This window comes from Phoenix dactylifera, unplaced genomic scaffold (assembly GCF_009389715.1).
Source record: "Phoenix dactylifera cultivar Barhee BC4 unplaced genomic scaffold, palm_55x_up_171113_PBpolish2nd_filt_p 001478F, whole genome shotgun sequence".
In the NCBI taxonomy this organism is placed as follows: domain Eukaryota; kingdom Viridiplantae; phylum Streptophyta; class Magnoliopsida; order Arecales; family Arecaceae; genus Phoenix; species Phoenix dactylifera.
In genome coordinates this window covers 24,211-31,241 of record NW_024068792.1, presented here as the reverse complement: position 1 = coordinate 31,241, position 7,031 = coordinate 24,211, and the positions used below count along the sequence as shown (strand labels likewise).

Below are 7,031 nucleotides of genomic sequence, written 5' to 3'. Positions count from 1 at the left end.
TTATACATATATATTGTGCACTTTTACTCTTGTGGTGATTTCTCCGTGTAACGAGCAATCAGTCGACAACTCTCACACCAGTTGGCATAAGGTGTCGGGCATCAAGACTCCCCTACGGACTTATGCTCAGAGTCCTCATCACAAGCCCACCTGATCTTTGACAATAGGTAGCCCTTTTCGATGTTCCTGACTAAATCCTTTTTATTGTTATTTTTTTTTTTTGGATTAGATAAGTATGATTCATCAGGGTCCAAGGTTGCTACTATACTATCAATATAATGTCGAGCCTAGACCTTAGAAGTGTCGGCCAGTGTGTAGTGAAATTCCAAAGTATTAATTAGCTTACAACTCCCTAAGAGAGACTTAATGAAAAGAACTTAAATTTGTGTTACTTCCGACTAGTCATTGGGCTTTTTTGATTTTATATACCTTGCGTGTTTAGCATTCTCGCATTAATGTATAGAAATGAGGTTTTTTTTTTAAAAAAACAAAAACTTTTTTTTTAATTTTTTTTTATTATTATTATTTTATAAAAAATGAAAATGAACACATTTTTTTTAAAAGATATTTTTATTTTTTTATTTTTTTATTTCTTTTGATAAACCTGACATTATGAAGTGAAAACAAATGCAAGAGATGCAAACAAAACAAAAAATGAAAAAAAATACTTAAAAATACCCCCAAACCTAAACCTAACATTGTCCTCAATGTTAAAGAAATCTAAGAGAATTGGGTTGCCTCCCAACAAGCGCTAAGTTTATTGTCTTCAGCCAGACACGGTGCATCCTTAATTATTTTGATAAATAGGGTTCGTCAAATTAAGGAATTCGATCAATTGCCCATCGGTAACACAGTCCACATAAGGTTTTAACCTTTGACCATTGACTTTTAAAATATGTCCACCATTGAGGTGTTGGATCTCTACTGCACCATAAGGAAAAACCTTTTTCACTACGAATGGTCCATCCCACCTAGAGCGAAGTTTACCCGGGAAGAGTCGCAACTTTGAATTGAACAGCCAAACCTTTTGACCAGGTTCGAAGGACTTACGGTTAATATTTTTATCATGAAAAGCCTTAGTCCTTGCTTTATAAATTTTAGCATTTTCATAAGCCTCATTGCGCAATTCTTCAAGTTCACTTGGTTGGAGTTTTCGGTGAGGACCAGCTACTGCCATATCTAAGTTAAACTTTTTGATAGCCCAGAAAGCTCTATGTTCAAGTTCTACCGGTAAGTGACAAGCTTTTCCAAAAACTAATCGGTAGGGAGACATGCCAATAGGAGTTTTGTAGGCAGTACGATAGGCCCAGAGTGCATGATTTATCCTTTGAGACCAATCTTTCCTATCGGGACGTACCGTTTTCTCTAAGATGTGTTTTAACTCCCTATTGGACACCTCGACTTGTCCACTTGTTTGGGGATGATATGGGGTAGCAACTTTGTGGGTGATGTTATATTTGCGAGCCAAAGCCTCGAAAGACCGGTTGCAAAAATGAGATCCCCCATCACTGATGATGGCTCGGGGTGTGCCAAAACGACAAAAGATGTTTTCATGTAAAAATTTAATCACAACCTTGTGGTCATTAGTTTTAGTGGCGACAGCTTCTACCAATTTTGAAACGTAATCAACCCCTACAAGAATATATTCGAAACCAAAGGATGGTGGAAAAGGGCCCATAAAGTCAATACCCCAGACATCAAATATTTCTACAATTAAAATAGGATTGAGAGGCATCATATCTCTACGGGAGATGGTACCCATCCGTTGGCACCGTTCACAAGTTTGGCAAAAGTTATGGGCATCTTTGAAAAGAGTGGGCCAATAAAATCCACTCTGTAAAACTTTTGCTGCAGTTTTTCTACCCCCAAAATGTCCCCCACAAGCTTGTGAATGGCAGAATGAAAGAATACTTTGAAATTCGCATTCGGGGACACATCGACGGATTACTTGATCGGGACAATACTTGAATAGATCGGGATCATCCCAATAATAGAACTTTACTTGTGAAAAGAATCGGTTCTTGTCTTGAGTTGACCAATCATCAGGAATTCGTCCTATGGCAAGGTAATTTACTATGTTTGCAAACCATGGTGTTTTTATTCCTTGTACCTCAAATAATTGTTCATATGGAAAAGAATCGTGTAAGGGTGAGGTATTTTGAGAGGGCTCAAGAAGAATCCTAGATAAGTGGTCCGCTACGACATTTGCAGTTCCTTTCTTATCACGAATTTCTAGGTCAAATTCTTGTAGTAAAAGAATCCATCGAATCAGACGGGGTTTGGTGTCTTTCTTTGCAAGAAGGTGTCGAAGAGCAACATGATCAGTGAATACGGTAACCTTGGATCCTAATAGGTAAGATCGAAACTTGTCTAGTGCGAATACTACAGCTAGCAATTCTTTCTCAGTGGTGGTGTAGTTCAATTGTGCATCTGAGAGTGCTTTACTAGCGTAATAGATGACATGAGGTACCTTATCTAGTCGTTGCCCTAAAACTGCCCCAATGGCATAGTCGGATGCGTCACACATTAATTCAAATGGAAGGGTCCAATTAGGGGGCCGTATGATAGGTGCAGTGGTCAATTTCGAGCGAAGATTTTCAAATACCTCCTCGCATACTTTATCAAAGATAAAGGGAGTGTCCTTGGCAAGAAGATTGCACAAGGGTTTGGAAATCTTGCTAAAATTCTGAATGAAGCGACGGTAGAAACCAGCATGGCCAAGGAATGATCGGATTTGTTTCACAGTTTTGGGTGGAGGGAGATTGGAAATAAGATCGACTTTGGCTTTATCTACTTCAATGCCCCTCTTGGACACGACGTGTCCTAAAACTATGCCTTCTTGAACCATGAAATGGCTCTTTTCCCAACTTAATACTAGGTTGGTCTCCTTACATCTTTTCAAAACTAAGGTCAAATTGTCCAGACAATCGTCAAAGGATAGGCCAAAAACTGAGAAATCATCAATGAACACTTCTAGAAAGTTTTCCACCATATCTGAAAAAATGGCCATCATGCATCGTTGAAAAGTTGCGGGTGCATTGCATAATCCAAAAGGCATCCTCCTATATGCAAATGTCCCAAATGGGCAAGTAAAAGTGGTTTTGTCTTGATCGTCCGGGTAAACAGGTACTTGATTATATCCAGAATAACCATCTAAGAAGCAGTAGAAACCTTGACCAGCCAACCGTTCCAAAATTTGATCTATGAAAGGTAGAGAAAAATGGTCCTTCCTAGTCATTGAATTAAGTTTCCTGTAGTCAATGCACACGCGCCAACCCGTGGTTGTGCGTGTTTGTATCAATTCTCCTTCCGTATTTTCAACCACAGTGATACCTGATTTTTTTGGCACCACTTGTGTCGGACTTACCCACTTACTATCAGAAATCGGGTAGATGATTCTGGCATCTAGTAATTTCACCACTTCTTTCTTGACTACCTCCTTCATGTTAGGATTGAGTCTTCTTTGCATTTCTCGGGTGGGCTTTACATCATCTTCGAGGTGAATTCGATGCATGCATATGGAGGGGTCAACCCCTTTCAAATCGGCTACAGACCATCCTATGCATATGTTTTTCCCTTAAAAGTTTAACTTCCTGTTCCATAGATAAGTTGGCCGCGATGATTATAGGGAGAGTATCTTCTGGTCCTAGAAAAGCATACTTAAGAGTTGTCGGAAGTGGCTTCAACTCGAGTTTAGGTGGAGAATCAATGGAAGGACAAAGTGGTGCGCTAGCAATGGGGGGAAGAGGTTCAGGTCGGATCTTCCAAGGAAGGGAACTCATGGGAGATTGATTGTCGAGTAAGATGTTGACTTCTTCTATGGCCTTGTCTAAGTCAAAGTTGTCAATGTCAAAATGGGCTAAGCATGCCTCTAGGGGGTCATCTGCGAAGATATAGGGAAGGGCTTCCTCTACAAGATCATCCATTTCGTCAATTAGGCAACACCCGTCTTCCCTCACATGTTGGTCAGCGACATGAAATACATTCAACTTAATTTTTATGTTCTCAAATGATATATCCACTTCCCCAGTTCTACAGTTGATACATGCATTGGCTGTAGCTAAAAAGGGACGACCAAGAATCACAGGGATTTGTTTTTTAAGGTTGGGCACATGTTCCATGTCAAGGTAGATAAAATCTACTGGAAAATAGAATTTGTCTACCTTGATAAGAACATCTTCAATCATCCCCCTTGGCATCTTCACCGATCGATCAGCCAATTGTAAAGATACCGAGGTAGGTTTCAATTCACCCAACCCAAATTTTTCATAGACTGAATAGGGTAGAAGATTCACACTTGCCCCTAGATCTAAAAGTGCTCGATCAATGAAGTTATCTCCTATGACACAGGAAATAGTGGGAGCACCAAGATCTTTGAATTTTGGAGGGGTGTTGTGTTGGAGAATGGAACTTACCTGCTCAGTTAGGAGGACCTTTTTAGGCACATGTGTCCTAGATTTCCGCTTTTGGGTGCAAAGGTCTTTGAGAAATTTGGCATAGGAGGGAACTTGTTTGATGGCATCAAGGAGTGGGAGGTTGATTTTAACTTGTTTGAAGACCTCCATCATCTCTTCTAATGAAGTTCCCTTCTTGCCAAAGGGAGAGGGTGCATTAAGTGCTTGAGGGAATGGAGCCTTTGGAATGTGGGTTGTGGCAGATGGTGGACTAGCTGAAGAAGGTTTTGGGTTTTCATGTGATACATTCTTCTCTTCTTCTTCTCCTTCCTTATTGTTACCCTCCCCAATCTTATTTTCTATTATACGTCCACTCCTTAGGGTAGTCAAAGCATTGGCTTGCTCATGATTTAGTCGAGTTTCTTGAGCCACGTATTGTCCCCTAGGATTACTCATTGGTTGACTTGGAAGCTTACCTTCCTCTCGCTTGTTTAATGCATTAGCTAGTTGACCCATTTGGGATTCTAGCTTAGCAATTGATTGCGTGTGAGAGTGCAATAGTTGTGTGTTTGCCTCCAAACCTTGAAGGGCAGTCAACACCTTCTCCTCAAAGGCTGTATTTCTTTGGGTTGGAGGAGGAGGATGCTGAAATTGAGTTGAGGGACGGTAGAGGGGAAAATTCTGAGGGTTTTGAAAATTTTGGGAGAAGGGTTGGGAGGTATTAGAAGCTTGCTGCCTCCACGAAAAATTTGGATGATTCCGCCATCCCGGATTACATGTATTGGAAAATGGATCATTACCCGGTCTGGGCTGTGTTTGGGCAGCATTGATGTGTTCTTGCACGAGTTCGGGATATTGGGGTGCTGAGGGGCACTCATGAATAGGATGCGATGGGCTAGAACAGATAGCACACACTTGTGCTTGGGAAGAGCTAACGACATGTCCTCCTATCATTAGTTGGTCAATCTTATGGGACAATGCATCTACCTTGCTAGACAGGTCCATAGAATGACTTACTTCACAAATGGCCCCTTTTCTTTGAAAATTCGGGGGTGCTTGACGAAAACATGAAGCATGGTGGAGGGAGTTTTCATTAAGATTTTCAAATAGTTGCCATGCTTTATGCTCATTTCGAAGCATGAAAGTCCCCCCGCATGCAGCATCGATCATCTGACGGTTTCATTCCGTCAAACCGTCATAGAAACATTGCACTAGCTGCCACTTAGGTATTTGATGATGAGGGCATTTACGGATTAGGTCCCGAAATCTCTCCCAAGTTTCATGAAATTCTTCTCCCTCGGTTTGGGAGAAGCTTGTAATGGCACGTCTAAACTGGTTCGTTCTTCCTATAGGAAAGTATTTTTTAAGGAATTCTTGTTGCATTTGATCCCAAGAACGAATTGAGTTAGCTTCTAAAGAATTCAGCCATTGTTTGGCTCTATCTTTAAGGGAGAAGGGGAATAACCTAAATTTCAGGGCATCATCAGTGAAGTTCTGAATCTTGACAGTGGTGCAAATCTCAAGAAATTCATCTAAATGTTTGTATGGGTCTTCGTTGGTGAGCCCATAAAAAGATGGGAGCATTTGGATCACACTAGACTTATTTCATATTGTACAGCTGCTACCTCGGGTAATCGAATGCAAGATGGGGAAGTGTAAATAGTGGGAGTAAAGTACTCCCTCAGGAGTTTGGGTTGTTCTTCAGCCATCTTAAGAGGTGGGGATGATCCTAATGTTTTAATCTTAGCTCGAATGTTCCTAAGGGTTCGTTCTATTTCAGGGTCAAAAGGTAATAGGTTTCGTACTCTAGAACGACTACCTTGCATACATTAGTACTCGATCAATCAAGCATGCAATAAAAGAGAAAAGCATATCAATCCTAGTCTTTGTCCTAAAATCACTAGACAGCTCCTAACTGGTTTGAAGAGGGCACCTAAGCCTCCAATCCGGTCTAATGAACCGAGTTGACCAGGTAAGCTCCCAGGTAAGTAGAGGGGTCACGATGCGTTCGCAAAGGTCCCACTTAAAACCTACTTGCCTCGAACAGATGAACTGTCTCCCTTATAGGGACAAAGCTTGCCTAGACATCAACTAAGCCACAGAGCGAAATTGGTGCAACTTTCGGTGATCTTCGTCCTATTGAGCTCGAATGTCCCTAGGGGCCAATGTCTAATTGATTTTAATTAAAGTGACACTATGTGAGATTGAGTTCACCTAAATTGGGCAAGAGTCCGGTGATGAAATCCGGCTCTTATCTTGTTGGGGTGATTGCCCTTACTAAGTGCAAATTAATTGGTGTATGTGTATCAGGCATGCATTCACACTTTTGCTGAAAAAAATCAAACAATCACCACAAAATTTTAAGCTAATACTTAATTTAAATAAGAAAGGTTTAGAGGTTACCAAAGGGAATTTCTCCAGCAATTTAATTTTTTTTTTTTAGGCAAACCTCTACAGCATTCCTTTTCCAGCAGTTCTCTTTTTGATCATCCCAGATTTTTTCCTTCGATTCCTGATCAAATAAGATCAAAAGAAAATTTAAAAAAAAATAGTAGAAGAGAAAAAAAAAAGAGATAAGAAAAGTAACAATAATAGAAAATAATTTATTTTATTTATATATATTTTTTGAAAGTTTTT

At 40.3% G+C, this 7,031-nt stretch overlaps 1 non-coding gene across 1 annotated transcript; it reads left to right on the top strand.

Moving 5' to 3' along the window:
• The first annotated feature begins 5,622 nt into the window (after nt 1-5,622).
• LOC120108674 lies at nt 5,623-5,728 on the top strand. The gene has a single exon (XR_005509940.1). It is a non-coding gene; the product is annotated as a small nucleolar RNA R71 (small nucleolar RNA).
• Nucleotides 5,729-7,031: the final 1,303 nt, after the last annotated feature.